Genomic DNA, 22,159 nt, shown 5'->3' with positions numbered 1-22,159 from the left:
ATATTACGAAGAGCGGCATCCCGAGCGCTCAGGTGATCGGGTGAAACTTTTTCAACAACAAGAGTTAGGAATGGCCAGAAAGGTTTTCTTAAAACAAGGGGGAGGTAATAGATAAACCCCAAGAACCTTGTATATATGGGTAACCTTAAGAGAAGGGAAAGACCAGATCGTGATGGTAATGAACTAATATGCATAAAAAATAGCTCATTGGTGGTCATCTGCTTTCTATTTGTTTAGAGCATGAAAACGGACCGAATTTAAAACGGATCCTTGCACTGATCCTGAACCCATACTCAACACCCAAATCATAAAGGGAAAGAGACAGCAACCAGTAATCTGAAAACGGTGGCTCCTCCTGGTAGTCAAAGATACGGCATACTTAATAATAAAACCAGGTACATTAAGAGATCAGAGATGTGAACTATCATAATAGTAGCAAATGAATAGGCCGAAAAATGAGTTTCAGTTTACATATATATATATTTTTTTATCCTACTCAACAGAAAGATACGTGCTGAGTGGAAGAATGGAGGGTAAAACCAACTACTTCATGGAAGTTTGAGTAAATCTCCCCTACTATAGAGGTAGACTCTTTTGTATCATAGAGTGTAAAAACAGTAACTCTACAAAATCAGAAAACGATATGCAACAATTAAATTTAGATATTGTTTACCCTACACAGGAACAGTATAATCTTACCTGGTGTAACACGGTCTATGATCCCAAAACCCACAATTGATAGATGGGAAGGCAATATGACCATTTATTGAAGGAATAACATCTTCAATGAATAAGGTATTTAAGAACACGAGATCTTTATATACTATGGGTTAGTAAAATGTTAACAGCAGTGGGCATGATGTCCAAGGAAAAGGTAAACTCTGTTAGTTTTGTAACAGGAATATGAATAGGGTTATAGAATGTTGATGTGTTGTTTAGATAACTTCATGAGAAAATACTAAGTCTTTCCATAAAATGTACAGTGTTCAAAATAGTACAGAATAAATGAGAGGAGACCATAGTATATTAAGCAACATGTAAATAGAGGTATGACAATATTTTAGGATAATAGAGATGTATGTTTATCCTATACCCAGAAAAGTATGGTAACGCTATGTTTTTTTAAATTGATTTAGAATCAGTCCTGAGGAAGGTCTACCATCAAAAATACCGAAACGCCGCGTCGACTGTTTTGATTCTTTGTTTTTTTTTAAAAAAAGATGAACTTTTTAAATGTGTGATCATGTGATTTTAATATTGTAAAATTGTGAAATAAATGTGATGTAATAAAGTGCAATATATATTTTTACAAGACATAGCGTGGAAAATACATCTCTCTCTCTCTCTTTTGAATTTATGCATGCTTTTTTGATATACAAAGTTTTTCCTCTAGCTTTTTAGAAATTGAATTCTATTAGTTTGAAGTTCACTCTTGAAATGTGTATTAGACTATTGCAAGCAATGTGAGTGTGTTCCTAGGGATCTGTAAAAACTTTGAATCTCCCACAAGAAACTTAAGATACAACATTGTAACTTTACCTTTTCCGCCCAATTGATGGCATGCTGTGTTAAAGATAATTAGTTTCCACTTGAGTGATGACTCTTGCTACTGGACATTGATCATCGGTCCATTCTCGGTGGGGACGCCTTTATGTCCTTTTAAAGGCACATACCTTCTGCCCATTCGAATATTGTACTCAAGAAAACCATGTGTAGACAGAACCTAAGCCCCTCCCTCAGTCGTACTTCTGATAACTCTTTTATAGTCGGTCACATAAGGGCTGGTGACCCCTGTGCGGTCAAGCTAGACCTTAAAAATAAAGAGCATAAGACATCAACGTTTCAGTGCATACCTGAGTACAATATCTTGACTTTTACTCCTGCCCATTCATTACACATCAAATTCCTTCACTGCCTGTATAACAGGCCAAGCTGCACACTACGGCGCCCGTAACCAGTCTGCAAAGACCTACCAGACTTCAAGACACTAGTGCGGCAAGAGAACAGAGCGTTAACATGATCTTTGCTGCTTATTTCCCTTTGCCATGGTGAAACCTCATACCGTGGCCACAGAGCCCGCACACTGGGTAATCAAAGCAGGCAGAGTCGAACGCTCATTACATGTGCACCAAGCACTGACACCATTAGCAATCTTCACGTTTTCTGCTGTTATTATTCATATTAACGGCAAAAACGGTTCCGCTAGGACACAGAATGCTGTAATGAAGTTGCAGTGAGCTATAATGCTAATGAGTTGAGTTGAGTGCGCATGCGTGTTGTGTTTGTCGATGGCTGACAGTGAGAGCAGAGGCATCAGGAGGAGAGAAGGCTGCCAACCTCCAGGGGTCCTGTATTACCGACTTCTTATCTCTATCCTCTACAGGAATCAACAAACTGTGTTGTACTACAGCAAGACAAGACGCATTACCCTGTCAACCTCACTATGCCTCTTCAGCAGAATACAACTGGCAACATACTAGCTTTACCCGCTGTGTGACTTTAAGCCAATGTGGGTTGTCCAGGAACCTGATCTTGAATGCCATCTCTCTGGACAGGTTTATTCAGTCGTAGCTGCAACGACTGAAATGTAAACCGCATTAAGGGGCATATTTACAATAAAGTGGCGAAGCGTATCGTTAAGCCAAGAAGGCTAACTAGTTTGCAAATACTGTGTAACCTTCTGAGGGGAGACTGATTTCTATCCAGCAGAATAGTGCAGTCTGTTACACACACTAAACCAACTGCTCGACTGCTTTCTCCATTACTGATTTGAGTGCATCATGAACCTTTCTAGTTCCAAACACCAGACTTTTTATGAAGCCTTTATGACAGAGCCTAGAAGACCTGTGGAACTAGGTTTCAGGCGGATGGGAGAACAAGTTTACGCTAATGCAAGAAGGGTTCCGTTACTCCAGTAGTGGTGTTGATCAGCCAATCTTTTCAAAGGATTTCTTTCCATGAGGATATTCCTGAGCAGAGCGATACAAAAGGGGATGATGGACGGAGCGTTTGAGCAAATCAAACACTCACCCCCAGTCAACTGATCTGGGTTTAATCCATCACCATTCTTTAGCCCACTCAGCCACCCCATTTCAGACAAGGCTACATGCAAATCAGTCTGACCCTGTGCCTCATGGGAACAGTCCAGCCCGAACTGCCAAGCCATGTCTTCCATGGACCGGAAACAAGCATCCTGGGACCGGTTTCGGATTCAAAATCCTCATCAGCCAGGCTATCTTGAATCCAGTGGCCAAGTGAGCAAGGGACTCACGTCTGAGCATACCCTGCCAAACTTAGGGCGAACAAAGCGATACAAAAGGGGATGATGGACGGAGCGTTTGAGCAAATCAAACACTCACCCCCAGTCAAATGATCTGGGTTTAATCCATCACCATTCTTTAGCCCACTCAGCCACCCCATTTCAGACAAGGCTATATGCAAATCAGTCTGACCCTGTGCCTCATGGGAACAGTCCAGCCCGAACTGCCAAGCCGTGTCTTCCATGGACCGGAAACAAGCATCCTAGGACCGGTTTCGGATTCATAATCCTCATCAGCCAGGCTATCTTGAATCCAGTGGCCAAGTGAGCAAGGGACTCACGTCTGAGCATACCCTGCCAAACTTAGGGCGAACAAAGCGATACAAAAGGGGATGATGGACGGAGCGTTTGAGCAAATCAAACACTCACCCCCAGTCAACTGATCTGGGTTTAATCCATCACCATTCTTTAGCCCACTCAGCCACCCCATTTCAGACAAGGCTATATGCAAATCAGTCTGACCCTGTGCCTCATGGGAACAGTCCAGCCCGAACTGCCAAGCCATGTCTTCCATGGACCGTAAACAAGCATCCTGAGTGAACTAAAGAATGGTGATGGATTAAACCCAGATCAGTTGACTGGGGGTGAGTGTTTGATTTGTTCAAACGCTCCGTCCATCATCCCCCTTTTGTATCGCTTTATTCCTGAGCAGACCATAGTGACAGATGCTTCCCTTCTAGGGTGGAACTCTCACACATACTGTCAGCAAATACAAGGGCCATGGTTGTAGAAGGAAGGATCATATCATGCCAAGCTGGAGGACTTGAGAGTTGTCCATCTGGATCTAAAGTCAGTCTCTCCATCAATTATATCAAAACAATACAGAAATGTTTTATTCGAACAAGCAGGGGGTAACCCGTTCAAACCTGCTTTTCCTGGAAGCTCACACCACTTGAAAATGGCAGGACAAAAACAGCAAAATATGCCAATGCTTTTCTTTGAAATATTTCTAACAAGGCCATTTTGATAGCGGGGTCAGGGAAATATATTCACACATTTTCCCCATTTTGATAACACCAACAGTGCTCCTCAAACAATTCCAATGTAAGGTGAAGGTTATGCTAGTAAACCAGGAATGGCCATGTCAGTGGTGGAAAATGGATCTCCTACACCTGTCCACGAGACCACACAGGAGGCTACTGTGTACACCGGATCTCTAGTACAAGTTTGGGGGGCAGATCCATAATTCCAACCTACCATCATTGAGCTTAGCTGTCTCGCTCCTAAAATCTTACAATATGGTCATCTAAATATTCCTCATGACTACATGGAGATTGTGAAATAGGCAAACTTCCATTCAACTAGGACATCATATTCTTTCAAGTGGAAGAGTTTCTGCATTTGGTGAATACAAAATAAGTTCAATCCATCAAGATTCAGTGGTTCCATAACTCCTGTATCTTGGAAGGTCTGGACTTTCTTTTATGTCAATAAAGGTATACCTTGCAGCAATCACTGCAAATAGGATCTCATACACAAAACTCTTTCCTTCGAATGCCAACAGTGAAAGAGGTCTTGGAGGGTATTAAGATTGTATTTCCGCCCACTAGAATCCTTACTCCAACTTGGAAATTGAACATTGTTCTTTATTATTATAGGGCTCACCTTTTGAGCTGATACACAAAGCTACTCTGCAAAATTTAACATGGATGGCTGCCTTCGTGGTGATGACCATTTCGGTTCACAGAGTAAGTGAGATGCAGGCTCTCTGTTTACAGGAACCATTTATTGTTTTTCTTAAAAGCAGGGTGTTCCTGAGAAATGGAGTTGATGAAAAATTAGAACTGATCAGAGATTCCTTAAAAATAATACCTGATTTACATGTAAATCAAACACATTATTTAGCTACTTTCTTTCTGAACCCTACCAGTCCACCACAGAAAGACCTTCACTCTTTGGATGCTAAAAGAGTTCCAAAGTCTACATGGGTAGGACAAATCATGTCACATAATCTGACCATCCATGTGTAAACTATGGAGAGAAATGGTTTGCCTATAATGAAACAATCCATTTCTGAATGGATAGTTTCTTGTGTTAGACTATGTTATTAGTTGACAAAAAAAATCCTTCCTGGTAGCCACAAGCAACTAAGGGAAATTCCGCTAACACCTCTCTTACGAAACATCCCTATTTCAGAGGTATATGTAGCTGCTTCGTGAAGATCCATATATTCATTTAACATACATTCCAGGGCACACACTCAAATGGTTAGGCTTCATTGGGGAATCTGTTTAGATAAGTATGAATACTGTTTTTTCTTCTTGTCAACAGTGGTTAGAGGGATGGGTTTGCTACTCTATTCATTGTTTATGACTAATGTTGAGGATCCCTGCAAGAGAAGGTAAAGTTAAATAAAACAGAGAATACAGTATTTCTTTCTTTCATTCAGGATTCTATTAATGCTGAAAATAATTAACGAACCTGTCACTTCTGAGACATGATGGTACACTGAAGAAAGGGTGATGCTTATAAAGGCACTTTGGCAATGTTCTTACTCCTTACTAAATACAGCCAATTTGCTGGCATTGTCCATTATTACCTTTTTTACATTTCAACAAGGTTTGTAAAATATATTTTTAAATTTGTGGTACTTGGAATCCTTTCTTAAATGACAAATAAATAAAATGTGGCCATTTTCAATCTTTAATAGGCTGCAAAAACAATTGTTTTTGCTATGAGCACGTTTCTACTGAAACTCTTTCTGCATATGTTTACTTTTTTATATATATTTGGGAAAGTGCTCTGGGATCCCACATGTGGGAGGGACAAATTAATGCTTATAATGTTAATGAGGATTAACCTGGAAGAGAACTATGATTGCAGGTAAGTAACTTTTCCCTCTGAAGGTTACAAAAACAAGCACATAGAAGGGGTGGTACCAGATTTTAGAGACACTAGAAACCGTTTAAAGTTCCACATTTTAGAAATTGTAATAGGCATATCAAGTTGGAATGTTAATGGGTTACGGTCTCTTTCTTTCTAAAGTTTGTAGGATTAGATTCAAGTTTTTGCTTATGAGGCTGGAAATAGTGTGTTTGCAGGAAACACACCCTACTGTAACAGTCAAATACATTGGGTGCATTAGTTTATGAGTTAATTTGTGCTTCTGGATATAATAAACCAATCAGAGTAGTGGATATCTCAGCACAATGCAATGTTTGGACTTGTCTGAAGGTCAAAGAGATAGGCTGGGGCCTGGGGTGATAGATAGTTTTAGGATTAAGGGCCTTCCTTTTACACTGTGAAACATTTATGGCACTAGTAACGATGACCCTTCTCCACCTCAGCAACTGCTTTTTGAGTTAGCATCCTGGGACAATCCATTGATTTTATGTGGGGACTTCAATGTTACTGTTTGCACAGGCCCAGACTGGCCATTGCGGGCACCGGGCAATCCCCCGGTGCGCCGCAAGGGTGGGGGCCGGTTTGGGGCCCTGGGGGCCGTTTTTGTTACAGGGCCGTTTTAGCAGCATAGCTGCAAAAGCGGCTGTGTAACAAAATTGTCCAAAACCGGCCCTGGCAAAGAGCTCGGTCGCTCCCCCAGGGGGGCGGCCGAGCACTTTGCCAGGGCCGGTTTTGGTTCTCAGTCCGGCCCTGTGTTTGCACATGTATTAATGTGCCAAATACTGGTCACCGTTATAGTAAAATCCAAACCTGCGCTGGATTGTGACATTTGGTGCAATCATAAGGGTTTATTGATAGTTGGCGCTTTACCACATCCAATTCTCCTGATTTTACATATTACTCATAACACATAAGCATCATTCTAGAATGGACTATGATTTTCATCTCACTTGAATTGTTGGTTCATATTTGAAACCGATTATTCCCTTAGATATTGTCAGATTATAACCTGCTAGCTATTGCAAACTTCATGAAAGGTATCCGGAATTCCGTGCATCCTCGTAATTGGACTTTTGACAGTTCTCTTATGTTATAAAGATCATGTCACAGATATATGTCCCACATTTTGGACAATTTCTTCATAGAGAATTAAGGATATGCTTTTCCTGTTATTGTATGGGATGCCATGAAAGCTGTTGTACGGGGCTCAATGCTAAACTTTGTAATATGCAGGGATATGGAGATGCTTTGTGATAACAACTTTTTACGCTGGGAAGTATAGGACTTAGAATTGCCACACACCAATGCATTATCTCAAAAGAAGCTGGACGCAGAGGTTACCAGTTTACAACCAAAACAATAAACTCCAATAGGTATGCTGGGATGTTTGTCAAAATGTCTCATAAGAGTAAGGTAATGTTTTTTGAGACCAGCGAAAATATAATCGCATCCTCTCTGACCAGATTATGCAGGTATTTCAAGAGTAGTATGACTTGCTATATGAGGAGTAAACCACAGCCCCTTTAGAAGATCTTTAGAAGACTTTCCTTCTTTCGCACATGATTTCTGTTCAAATGTATGGGTTAAGTCCTGTTTTCAAAACGTTGGGCAGTTATTTGAGGGTCACCAATTTCAATCTTTTTTTCAATTCAATTGCATGATATGCCATTTCTATGAAGGGTATTTTTACATATATCTAGATTACATTTTTTTCGCAACATAATCAGTTACAATCAGTTGCTGGTTGAAGTACCATGCATTGAACACTTCTATAGCAATCTACAAAAGGGTAGGATAAGCAAATGTTGTCACCTGCTAACCTGTGATCAATACGACAGTTTATCTATTATAGCAATACATTGATCCCATAATTTATCCATTCAGGTGGACATTCCCCTTCTTTTAGACTCAATTAGACTTAACAAAATATGTGTGGATGTTTCTAGACTGAAAGAACTTCATTTTAAATTTATAAAAATATATTTGTGATACTCTCAATCTGCTTTTTGAATGTGTTTGCCATCAGAACTCAGAATGCTTTCGCTGTGGAGAACCCCGGGCTGGCACTACCCATAGATTTTCCACCTATTGTCACTTATTTTCATACAGGAAATGGGTGTTTGAATAAATCTCAAGGGTAATACAGAAGCTAGTATATCCTAACCTACAACTAGTCATATATGGTTGGTGCGGTAATACCATTACACTTTACTGGTAATGTGTTTCTTATAATAATCACTACTAGTTTATGCATTGCATGACTTTGGCTAGACACTAGCAACCTGTTGGTTGTGAGCTGGCGGAATACGTTTTTATATATTAGTTGGATGGAGCTACCTCTTATAGCGGGAAATTCGGTAGGAAAATATTTTAATCAAATGTGAGGTGGGCTCCAGTAATTCATTGGAGGGTGTCTGTCATTTATTAGGTCTCATCGGCAGTTGTTGGGGTGGCGCTATCTGTTGCCCTCAGTAGTCTGGGACAAATGTAAATTAGGATTTTCCGTTTTTCACTCTCCGGTTTTCGCTTGCCTCCTTGTTCCATATTTTTTTGCTCCTTACTTCTACTTTATGTGTTTTCTTTTGGCTGTAGTATAGGAAAAATGGAATTTTTGGATGAAACATTTTTCGCTGCTCTGATGTATTATCTTGTATTCGTAATAGAAAATAGAAAATCTATGTAAAAACAGGCAAAAGAGAAAAAAATGCTGATAATGAGAAGAGACCTATGATCACAATTAAATAACTTTACCATCTGAAGGTTACAAGAAGGAGAATATAGGAGGGATGTATGACGTTACAACGCATACTTTTACCACGCCTACCATTACCACGCAATTTTTACAACGCAGGATCCATTACAACGAAGTACCATTACCACGCATGTATTTACAACGCATATACCTTTACAACGCATACAATTACAACGTAAGTATTGGTAAGTATATAATATTTTTTTAAATGTAATTTAATTAAAATTAATATAATGTAATTTAATGTAATTTAATTTAATTAATTTAATTTAATTAATTTAATTTAATTTAATTTAATCAATTTAATTTAATTTAATTTAAATTTAATTATATTTAATTTTTACCCTGTACCCTTTTACCCAAAAACCCAAAACTGACCCTGAACCCTAAAAATAGCCCTTTACCCAAAAACTGAAAACTGACCCTGAACCCTAAAAATACCCCTTTACCCAAAAACTAAAAACTGACCCTGAACCCTAAAAATACCCCTTTACCAAAAAAACCCAAAACTGACCCTGAACCCTAAAAATACCCCTTTACCCAAAAACCCAAAACTGACCCTAAACCCTAAAAATACCCCTTTACCCAAAAACCCAAAACTAATCCTGAACCCTAAAAATACCCCTTTACCCAAAAACCCAAAACTGACCCTGAACCCTAAAAATACCCCTTTATCCAAAAACTGAAAACTGACCCTGAACCCTAAAAATACCCCTTTACCCAAAAACTGAAAACTGACCCTAAACCCTAAAAATACCCCTTTACCCAAAAACTGAAAACTGACCCTGAACCCTAAAAATACTTCTTTACCCAAAAACCCAAAACTGACCCTAAACCCTAAAAAAAACCCTTTACCCAAAAAACCCAAAACTGACCCTGAACCCTAAAAATACCCCTTTACCCAAAAACCCAAATAATATTTGTAATAAAATAATATACTTCCCAATACTTACGTTGTAATGGTATGCGTTGTAAAGTACCTGCGTTGTAAATACATGCGTGGTAATGGTATGCGTTGTAATGGATCCTGCGTTGTAAAAAATGCGTGGTAATGGTAGGTCGTTGTAAAAGTTGCGTTGTAAAGGTTGTATACCATATAGGAGTGATAACCGATTTTAGACACACTAAAAACCAACTAAAGTGTCATACTAATTTTAGGAACTGTAATGAGTTCTAAGGTGAAATCATCCTATGAAAAATAATGTCCCACTACTGGAATTTGATCAATCGTCTTTACAGGAAAACAGTTTCTCTCATGAATTTCTCAACAAAATATAATTCACTCTGAAACATGAGCTGTTAATTTAAATCACATCACATGGACTCCAAAATGATTAGTTTAATTGGTTGTGTAAATTATGGTTAGCTCTAATGGAAGCTAAAATTAGGACATATTGTCTATATATTCTCAAATATATTCCACATCCATACGAGAAACATAATGTCTGGCATACTGAGTTACTGAGTAACACACACTTCCAGAAACAGCAGCAACTGGAAAGCTAAGGTTTTGTTTTTTATTTATGACGTATAGTTACATCACAGTTTGCATTGTGTTCAGCTGGTCTCATGTCATGTGAGGTCAAGCTGTGAGTATTTGATTCTTGCACCCAGCGTACAACTCCGCCTTGACTGAGTTAAGGTGTCTGCGGTCGCTAGGTGGGATGGTCCACTGAGATTGCGGAGTCCTGAATGCTGGAGTGTAAAGGTACAAAGGATGTCAAATACTGGGCTCTTCTTTGCTTGTCTTTTTGAGGAAACACCATTCTGTTGGAAGACTAGACTTGACTGGCCTTCAATCTGTGCCTATTCCAGATGGTTGCCTTTGCAGTGCTTGCTGCCTGAAAGTACCCAATACAGCATGAGATCAACCTTTTTTTCCTCTGATATTCTTTTCAGGAAACAACCGTTACAACGCATGCTTTACAACGCGTGCCATTACCCCGCATGTCGTTACAACACAAATGACTTACTGCAGGGGGTAGAAAGTGTTGGATTTAACTCCAACATATTCCCTACTGTTGCACACACTGGAGTTGGAATAGTAAATTATACTATTCCAACTTCCAGCGCATCTCCGACAGCAAGCCGGGGTAAAGATTTGTGTCGTAGCGGCATGCGGGGAATGGCATGTGTTGTAACGTCATGCAACCATTCTTTTCTGCCTAAATCAAATATGAGGAGGCTGATGCAAGAGAAGTATGTGTTACAACACTTTTGTAACCCTGATTTTTTGGCATGTTCATTCACCACCCAATTTCTTTTGGTCTCTGATACTGGGCTCTCCAATTAATGCAGAAGGAGCCCTTTTGGATTCATTCTTTGTTCTAGAAGACCTTATGCTGGGTTCTTCATCAATTCTTATTGCAGGGTGGTTTTGGTGCCTTGCTTTTCAACTGCTACATTAACAACCACAATCATACATTACCAATGTTGCCATAGAGGTTTTCTTCTGAAATATTATGTATTTTTCCTCCTAAGTAGGACCCTCTTAAGGAGACACTTGATACAATTCACATGTATATCCCTTTTTTTGAGAGGAACCATGGCTACTGGGAGTAGTCATACATTCTTCAGGGAATCAAGAAGACGAAGGCAAGACACACCTCCTCTGTGCCCAGTCCTTGACAAGTTGCGACACCCACGACTCCACTGGCCTGTCCGTGCAGTCTGTGTCGTAGATCCTACTCAGGATTTGGCTCAATTATTAGTACAAGTTCAATTTGAGAATTCAGCCTTAAAACAGACCACAACTTTAAGGTCTTCTATTATTCAAGTAATCTTTTCGAACACTCATGTTTTTTCTAAGTTACGGGAATCTTTAGATTCCCTAATGCTGCATTTTGCTTCTTGCTTTGTACTGTTTATGCAAGTTCCTAATTAGCTTCCTTACTGGACTCGCTTTAACGTGGGGCACTCCATTGGTTATGTCTTTAGATTACAACTCGGACAGTTATGTTGCCTTTTTATAGCTTTTAAGAAGATGTTCTAATGACATGACTCAGAGCATTCTTTTGAGGAAGTTGTATGTGATAATCATAAAGTTGGAATGGTTGTATTGACTTAATTGACTCGTTTTTGCCAATTAGCAGCAGAGGTTAAGAGGAACCAAATGCCATTTCATCAAGGAATGAAGAAGGAAATAACTTCCCTAAATCCGGCACCGCTGAGTTGAACTTCATTAGGCACAATAAAGAGCACCTAATAATGAGTTTGTTCTTGATATTGGCAATAACATGCAGATGTTGATGCTTCCAGCAACAAAAATCTGTATGTCCTGGTAATTATACATCTTGTTTTCCTTATATATTTCAGCAGGTTTGAGCTGCCACAATTTATCTGCACATCTACCAAAATGTTTCTGGGATAAACGGCAGTAGTGAGGTGTTAGATACTAAACTTATAATTTTGTTAGATGGGGTAGCAGTAGTTACTGCACCTACTGCAATTATGTGGGCCACTCGTAAGGAGCACCATGGACTTCACAAACCCTTGCAAACCGGGTCTCCTTGAAGGGCATTAGGAGCAGGCTGTCAGCCGGTACCATCAGTACTGCTGCTTTTCAAACCATTCGTCGAAATGCAATGGTTGCAACGTTCTCCATGGAGAAAGCAAAACAGCTCCCAGCATCTTGAAACTTTCAGAACTAAACTGTGTACGAATTCAACTCAGGGGCGTCAGGATTGTCTTAGTTAGGATAACAATGGCGGTAACATTGCCAAACTCATGGCAGATAGAGGATATTTCAAAGTGTTCTGTTTAGGCCACAGCATCAACCTGATTGTGTTGGGCTAGTTCAAATAGGAAGTGGTCCAGAACATACCTCTCACCTGTAGGATTCACACATATTTAAGCCATTCGCTAAATGCCCAGAAGCACTTGAGCAACCTAATAAGGTACAGAAGGGTTTGACCCACAGGAACTCTACCTTATACATTCTGCAACATCTGCGTCAACAGAACAAGTCTGTAAATATTTTTGTGTTACCAAGAGGAGGAGATGCTACAGTCAAACCATGTCAATAGCTGCTGACATATAAGGGATAGTAGAGTGCATGATCAAAATGCTCAAACCTTTTGATATTTAACCTGGGACATCAGCAAGTAAGGTAGTACCACGAGCCAAGCCATCCCATTGTTGCACTTCGTTCAGGCCCACTTGTGTAGAGTGGCAGACACATTAACCCATATTGGTAAAGATGCAGTTGTTTTTTTTAAACAACTTATTAATTGTTCTGAGTACAAGTACTAGATTAAAAACAGAGATCATGTCCTCAGAAGAGTACTTTGAATCCTCTTTATTGGATTCACAGTACAGACATGAGCTGTCTAGTATAATTCCCTTTTCTATTTATAAAATCTGGGATCATCAAGAAAGGGGTTGAAAATGAAAGACTGCATTTCACGTCCAAGGCTAAAATGACGTTCTTTTTTCTTCAACCTATGGAGAGAACAATGGTGTCTACAGCAGCGTGTCTTATTAACAGCATTTGTCATTGGTAAAACAATCACCATTCCAAGCCACCACCTTCTGCTACAAAACCAATTCTAGGGGAATCTCTAGAAACATCTTGTGAGCTGAGATGGTTTTTTAGAGTTACAGGACAAGCACAAAGATACAAGAATCTCAGGAGCAGACAATATCAAGTACGAAAATAAATATTATTTTTAATGTATTTATATAGCACTTACAACCCCCTGACGAGGCACTGGAACGTATTTTATAGTGTGTAGCAAGCTACTCCGGAACCCACGATTAGTAATTAATAGGTTAGTAACATTGTATGTTTTGTTTCTCTTTTTTTCTTAATTGTGCTTTAGTTGTGTTAGGATTGTGCTCTTGATTTCTTGTGTGCTTAGTAGAGTTTGGCGAAAGAATAGAAAATGACAGGACTGGATTTCAAAAGGGAAGCAGTGCAGTAGTGAGGTGTTTTGTAAGCAAAAGATGTGTGTGCTTGTTAGTTGGGTGGCATGGTTTAAAAAGAAAGGGTGAAAAATTGAGAAGGAAATTTTGGAGTTCATAGTAGTTTGAAGGTTTGGGACGAGTCAGTGAGAAGGGATGGAAAGGACAGAAGTTTTTTTATAATAGCAAAATGCAAATAATTTATATATACACATGATGTTTGGTTGGGTTTTGTTTGCTTGAATAAACCCCGCTATATGAATACACATATGGACATTGAAGTGGCAATATCTAAATGGTCTGCTATCCACATTTATCATGTGGCAAACGTTTATGGTTACAAATAACTGTAATCAACATATATATACATAAATGTACACATTGCACTTATTGTAGTTATTAGTAGCAGGCATAACCCTCTATATATATATGCACCTATATTTACATAGATGCAACAATTCTAACATGGTCTGATATACACGTGTATACTTTGGTGGAATATATACTTTCCCTAACATAAATGTATCTGATTATAACAGGAGATATAGTTCAGATTACAATGATGTGTAGTAATGTGATGATAGCTCTTTTCCATATTGCAAGATGTATAGTTTGTCATGTCTGAATATACTGTTATCATGCATTTGCAACCTGTGAGTAAAGTCGTCATCAAGGGAAGAGACAGCTTTTTACTAAACTTCTGAAGTGCAGATGGTTGTCTGCAGATCCTATGTTTTCAGGTAGGGATTTCCATAGTGTGGCTGTTTGAACAGAGAACGATGGTCCACCCATGTGCTTTTTTCTTGTTTGTAGGGATTATGAGGTGGGAAGCCATTCTTGCGCATAGGTTAGTTTGTTGTATGCACTTGTTGATTTCCTTCCTCATAACGAGTTGTCATTTACCATGTATTATTTTGTGTGTGATACAAAGCAGCTTGAAGGAGGATCTTCTGGCAACTGGTAACCAGTATAGTGCTCCGAGATGTGTGCATGTGGCCTGACATGTAGTAGGAGTCCAGTGGCAGTATTCTGTATTCTTTGTAGTCTTCTCTTAGTTGAGTAAGTTGAGCTGAGATACAGACAATTAGCGTAGTCTAATTTTGGCAGGGCAAGAGAAATGGTAGTTTAAACTTTGTGTGGGAATTCTAGGTGTGGGTAGATGCGTCACCGTGTTTTCAATGAGAAAAGCTTGATTTGGCCAGCTTATCCACTTTGGGACACATTGACAGTCTGGCATCCATGGTAATTTCAAGGTTTTCTACCTCCTTAGATATTTTTTGAGGTGGTCCTAGATCGTAAGGCCAGGCACAGAGAGGGTTGTAGGTTTTTCAGTCACCACATCGTATCTTTGGAGGCATTCAATTTGAAGTGGATCCATGTCACCAACTGGTCAGCAACTCAGAGGCAATTGAAGAGTTTTGATGTTTTAATGTCATTTGGGCTTTCCAATTTCAGAAATATCGATGTGTCATCAGCGTAGTTTTAGAAGGTGATAACTCACCAGATCTGGTAGTGATTTCTTGTCGACATTGAAAGGAATGGGTGAGATGATTGTGCCTTGAGGGATTCTTGCTTTAATCTTGTAACGTTTAGAAGAGAAATGGGGTATGTTTATAATATTTGTTCTGTTGAGTAGGTACGATGTGATCTGAATGAGAGCTGTGCCCTGTACTCCAGCTTCCTCAAGTCTTTGGATGAGTGTAAGATGATCCACTGTGGCAAAGGACACTGAAAGGGCCAGGCAAAGAAGTAAAGCAACTCCGTTCTGGTCCACTATATTTTTAAGACCATCCCAGACAGAGATTAGTGCTGATTCAGTGCCTTTTCCTGGCCGCAAACCAGTATTGAAGTTAGAAAGTATTGAATTGCCTTCAATGAATTGTGATATCTGAGTGAGAGCAGCTCTTTCTACAAGCTTACCCAGGAATGGTACGTTTTCTGTAGGTTTGTAGTTGTCGGGGTCTTGATTTTCCAGGTTAGGTTTTTTTTTAAAAGGGGGTTTACGTATGCCTTTTTAAGATCTTCTGGGAAAACTCCTGTCATTAAGGAATTTCTGATGAGTGTTCTTACAAGGGAGGGTTGCTGAAGTTGATAGTAGGATTTTTTTAGGTGTGCAAGGGTTCGAGGGGTAGCTGGCTAGCTTACATGCTTTGACCAGATCCAGGAAATCAGTTGATGATAGTTCTTTGAAGGAGCATAGTTGCTGTGTTTGCCTTTGGCTGGTGGGTGTTGTGGGAAATGGGTGTGTTTTTTGTTGTTGTTTAAGTAGGTATCAAACATATTTGCTTAAGAATAGTAATGGCTAGCCAGCTTGTCACAAAAATCTTGAGAAATGAGCTTGGTAGCTTCTGTGCATTTTGGCTCGCGGAATTCAATGAGACTTTTATGGAATTCTTTATTGGCACATTTTTGCATTGTGGATTTGTTTAGAATAGTATTTGTTTTGCATTTATGATAGTTGGCTAGCATATTCTGTTATGTCTGTGTATGCATATCTTGCCTTGGGCATTGTTTGTTTTGAGTCATGTGCATTGAAGTTTAGCATTTTGTTGCCAATTCAGCAGTAATTACATCAGAGCAATCAAGGGCAGCCACAGTATACTCAGTGCATGAGCTCATAGCATTACAATTTGTCCACATTCCTTCACCTATCCCCAGTGACATCATCTTCGAATATATCATATCTCAAATTTGTGGTGCTACTTGGCCTTGTGGAGGGGGCCACACATTTTCCCATTTCTTGGGACAACCCCTGCTTTCATATGCAACTTTCTCACCCACCATGCACCAGTCCATATCTTTCTGCCAGTCCCGTAGAGTTGGTGCGGTGGATACTCCCCAAAAACAAGCGCTGATACTTTTGGCTATAGTCATCCCCAAAGTTACCCAGGCCTTCTCTTTGCTGGATAGTTCAGTAGCTTCTTGTATGTTTAAAAGACACCACTTAGGCAATTGCACCATCTCACGCATGCAGTGTGCCATTGCCTCCCAGAAACCTATCACTGCTGGGCATTCCCATAATATGTGATAGGTGTTGTCATATTAGAAACGTGTGTACCAAAAACACTCAATATTCATAATTCAATGTTATTGTTGTCATGCACAGTATTGTCAAACAATCCCAACATCAAAGGACAGGAATTACAGATTTGTTGTACAGATTTCTATTGTAGTCCAAGATACAGCCGACAGGTGTTTCGTCACACAAGTGACTTCTTCAAGGCTGTAACCACATATACATATAAATAATAAACAAATATTCTGAGAATAATAACATGTCGTTTTTCCATAAATATTCGTACAGTTCTCTATGTAGTGATTTATTTACTAAACCGTGATGGGAACCTACTCCAGTAAGACAATTACAGGAAACCAAAAGATAGAACCACCACATGAAGATAGATTGTCCAAAGTGCAAACATGCATTGAAAGAGCATCAAAACAGGAGAAGAGGATATATTTTCCCAAAATTGAACGCCATGTGACTACCCGAACACTAAAGGTAAAAAAATTATAGAAGGATTAAACATGTGAAGGACGTGAGGAGTTAGAATGCTGATCACCAAATGATAAAATAAAGACAAATAGTCTCTAGACAAGATTTGAGCATAATATGATAAGAGAACTGACCTAAGTAATAAGAGTCTGTTGTCACAGCCCCGTGGGTCAACAGGCCTGGCAAAGGAGATGTTTCTTGACTAGTCAGAAAAAGTGTAGATAATAAACAAAAAATGAATGATTGTCTTCCGCCCATCAATTATAATCACACGGTTGTGAATAATAAAAAAAGAAACCGGACCTAGTAATCTACTCACAGTCAAACTCTGAAGCGGTGTGATAATCCAGGTCAGCAACACGTTTTCCGATATTCTATACTGTAATGGGATCACTTAGGTCTGTGATAGGCATAATATAGTTAGAAAATTCAAAATCGGGTTTCAGATTAGCAGCTAGCAATGCGGGTGTGTGCTATTCTAGTTTTCCACTCACAGCAAAGAGACTGTCATGTGCTTTCAAAATATTCCCAGTAGTAATGCAAGATTGTCTTCTTCAAGAATTTCTGGAGTAATCCAAAGTATAAGAGGAAATCGTGCTTGTTTTAGCTCGATGTTGACCTGTCTGGGCCTATGAGAGAATGTAGGGGGATATTACCAAGGCAGGCGAAATGAAATTATAGCCGCTTTGCGGCCGTTAACATCAGTTAGCGACAGCTTTTAGGTGATAGCGAGCAGTTTGGGGCCCGCTTTGCATGTCAGTGATTTTTATTGCTAATGACATGCAAAGTGGGCGTACCTACCTGTTAGCGACTTAAAGCAGTCGCTAACATTGCTATCGCCTATTATAAACGCAGGCGTAGCGACAAAAAAAGTGCGCTAAGCGCGAATATCGCTGAAAACTGACTCCTGCTCAGACCAGTTCTTAGTCTGTATATCCAATGGGAGGTGGATATTCAGGCTAAGTCCCTATTAGTGATAATGCCTGAATATCGCTGGATTTCCAGCGATATTAACGCATTTCTCCGCTATCGCCTGATATTTTATCGCTTTGGAGATAAACGTTGTTAATAGCACGTTATCTCTGCAATAAAATCCAGCGATGTGCGGCGATAAAAAAAATTCGCTAAGCTTATTTAGCGATAAATATCGCTAGTTGTTGATAATATGCCCCGTAATCCGTTAAGGAAGCCATGCTACAAATATTAATAAAATAATTTATATCCAACGCACAATGTTTAGCCCACCTGAAGCTGTCTGTAACATATCTAGAAATTATTAGATAGTTGTTGCGTCAAGGAGCGCCTTGATAAGTCTCCTAAGAGAGAGGAAACAAACAAGAGACACATTCATGTGTAAGTCTAGTAGAGTGGGAAAGTGTGACACATCACAGATAACGTGTCTTGTTGTAAAGGATCCTCTCCACATAAGAGATGAGAGATGTCATAATGTTATCCTGAGTAACTCGGTTCAAAAACACACCCTATAGGCGATTAATGTATATTTAATGTAATTTAGTATTAGGCTCTGCACTGTGTACCCGTTATAGTCCCAAGAGAAGTCCTCACTCGTGCATGCTGGGACCCCATCCCAAGGTGGATGGTGTCCTTCCAAGAAAATATTTAATGTATATTTAATATAGTATTAGACTCTGCAGTGTGAACGTTAAAGTCCCACTAGAAGTCCACACGTGTGCGTGCTGTGACCCCATCCCAGAGTGGGTGGCGTCCCTCCAAAAAGACAAACGGTCGTATTCAGTTAACAAAGTAAAGACTTAAATTATATCTAATAAAGTATTAAACTCTGCACTCTGTGCGCGTTATAGTCCCAAGAGAAATTCGGCACATGCCAAACAGTAGAGCGGCCTAAGAAAACCATCACTGACCATTCTTAGTCTTGTGAGGTGTAATGATATTGTTGGAGGTGTTAACTGTGAGGGGAGAGAGAGAGTGATGTTGATGTTTTTCACTGTCTTCTTCTAAAAAGCTTTGAAGACATTTCTTTGGGTTGGGTATGTGGGTGGCGGTAAGTGTGTTTCAAACTAAGGGGTTGGGCTGTGGAGTTGTGTCTGAGTGGTGGGTTTGTTTTTGGATAGATAAAGGGATGTGAAGTTATAAAGAGTGTTGTGGAGTTGCTTTCTTTCCTTTGTGTATATTGGAGGTGGATGGTTTGTAGGAGATGGGTGGTAGTGGAGCATGAGTGTCGTGTTGTATGGCTCTGAACAGAGCAATGGATGAGAGACATGTATTTGTGGATTTAGAGATAAGTATATTTGCTGCATGGAAAAGGTGAGGTTGAGAAGGTTGTAAATGTGGGTTATTTATGGTGGAGTTTGATGAAGAGTGGGAGTGGGTATGTCTGTCAGGATGGATGTGAATTGTTGGATGAGTGATGAGTATGTGCTGGTAGACTTTATATGTATATTTGTTTTTGTTTTTGTGGGGCAGTATTATCTGGTATTATGTTAGCAATTTAAAGGTCATGATTTGATGTGAAGGATTGGTGAGCTGTGAATGTGAAGTAAAGTGGGGGCTGTGTGTTAGTACAGTCTTTGTGTAGTGTGATAGAGGGAGCATATTTGATTTGAGAGGGGTTTGTAGTCTGAGCAAGCAGGGGATTTTCCTTTATATGTGCAGGGGAGTTTTGATAGTGTATTGTCATCGATTGTGTGTGAGTAGAAGAGGAATATTGTGTTGTTAAACGATATGATAGATGGTTGAAGTGATGGTTTAGAGTGGTTTCAAGTGCAATGTTAGGAGTAGTGAGAGGATAGTGAAAGGTATTAATGTAAGAGTGAACGTTTGTGAGATTATACTTGTGATATATGTGTTTGATTGGTATGTACATTAAAAGTGTATTTGAGAAGTGGATTGTGTAGGAGTTTGTGGGAGTAGGGATATAAGGATATGTGAGACTGTTCAAGTACAGGTAGAGTTTTGTGAGTGATTAGGGAGTGGGTTGACGACAATGTGTGTTTGCAGTGAGAGTTATGTATTTGTTGTGAGTTTGTTTGCATGGCTCTGTTTCTGGCTCTTTCTTGCAGAGAAAGGTTTTAGCCTTTGAAATAGGCAGCATCCCTTGCTCTCTACCTGGCCTCGAAGCCTGGGCTGAGATGTCCTGAGCCCTTAGGTTAAATAGCCCTAGTGATCAAATGTCTTTGTTCCAATGGGATCCCCAACCCTAGTTAATCAGATCCCAAGCCTTAAAGCTTAAAACCAATCGGAGCCCAAGTCCTATTAATTTATTAACTTATCACAGTCCTAGTCCTGTCACTAGGCAATCAATCAGAACCCTACCTCTAGCTACCAATTAGAACCCAAACCCTAACTCCTAAGACCAATACAAACCCTTACCACCAATTAGAACACAGATGCAACAACCAATAAGAAACCTTGAAGAGCATGTAACTGTAAACTTGTGGGGCTTTGCAAGGTGCCAGGAGAGGGGAAAAGGCCTGCTAAGGTGTCCTGTTGGTCAATCAGTAAAGCAAAAACTGGTGTGCAAGGAGGCCAGGGAACGGCTTAAGCTCAGTATCTCCTTTGATACAGACAGGCCCATTACACACTTCACAGATCCTGTTCAACCCTGCTGGTAAGACCCAAATGTAGAGCTACTAAATAATTCTTCTTCAATCCTTAAAAATCTTGTTTCCTAGCCAAAAACGAGTGCTACATACACTTCACAAACACAGTTTAAAAGCACACAACAGGTTAAGTAATCTCTTAAACATTCAGCTTTGGGCCAATTTTTCACTTTTTTTCGTTCCGTGGCGCACAAACCAAGTACAGATAAATTACCTTTGATTAGTGTCCCTCCGCTAAATAGACCGCAGTGCAATCCAAAGAGGAAGAACAAATGGAAAACAAAAAGCGTGAGATGCCATTTTTACCCTTCTGGTTTCCTCCTCCATATCTTATGTTATAAATTCTTATAAAGCACAACAAATACCCATAGGTGTCAAGGCGCTGATATGGTAAGTAGTGGATTCCTTAATTGGCAAATAGCCAGGTTTTAAGAACCTTTCTGAACAACAGCAGATTTGAAATGGCCCTGATTTGGAGAGGAAGTGAATTTCACTCTTTAGCTGTTGCTGTAACAAAGATTCTTGCCCCCCCTCGTTTGAGAGCCTAAAACTGTTGATCTCCAGTTTCTGGGCACCCATGGATCGAAGAGTTCAACTAGGTCTGTACCATTTGAAGTAGTGCTGCAGAAATATCAGACCGATGACATGAATGGCATTATGGGCAAGGCACAGTGCCTTGAATTTAACACGTTGCCTGACTGGCAGCCAGTGAAGGTTGATGATTGCCTGCAAGATGGAAGAATATTTGGGAGTCCAAGTCAGGATTCTGGCTGCTGCATTCTGTACTACTTGAAACCTGTTTAGATGCTGATGCTGCATGTTCAGGAAAAGGGCATTGCAATAGTCCAGTTTGGCTAGGACTAAAGCTGACATTAAACATTTTTGAGAGTTTAGAGGGATGAAAAAAAAGATATTTTAAAGCACCCTATGTACAAAGAAAGCAGAAGATGTAACTGCATTCACCTGTAGTCTGAAGGTTAGCTTATTGTCCATTACTGCTCCTAGATTTTTAGCTTTTGTCACAGGAATTGTAAGTGGGCCCAATTCCTTGGGCCACCAGGAGGGGGACCATAGGGAAGGGTAATTCCCCAACAGGAAAACTTCACTTTTCCCGGAATTTAGTTGTAGACAGTATTGGTCCATCAATTTTCCAGCTTGTCTCATGCAGTCTTGGAAGATTCCACCCCCCAGGTTATGGGGGGAAGACATATCTATCACTATCTGAGTGTCATCTGCATAGGAAATAAGGTCCAAACCGAATGATC

Source organism: Lissotriton helveticus, chromosome 3_1, assembly GCF_964261635.1.
Source record: "Lissotriton helveticus chromosome 3_1, aLisHel1.1, whole genome shotgun sequence".
Taxonomy (NCBI): Eukaryota; Metazoa; Chordata; class Amphibia; order Caudata; family Salamandridae; genus Lissotriton; species Lissotriton helveticus.
This window is presented reverse-complemented; position numbering follows the sequence as displayed.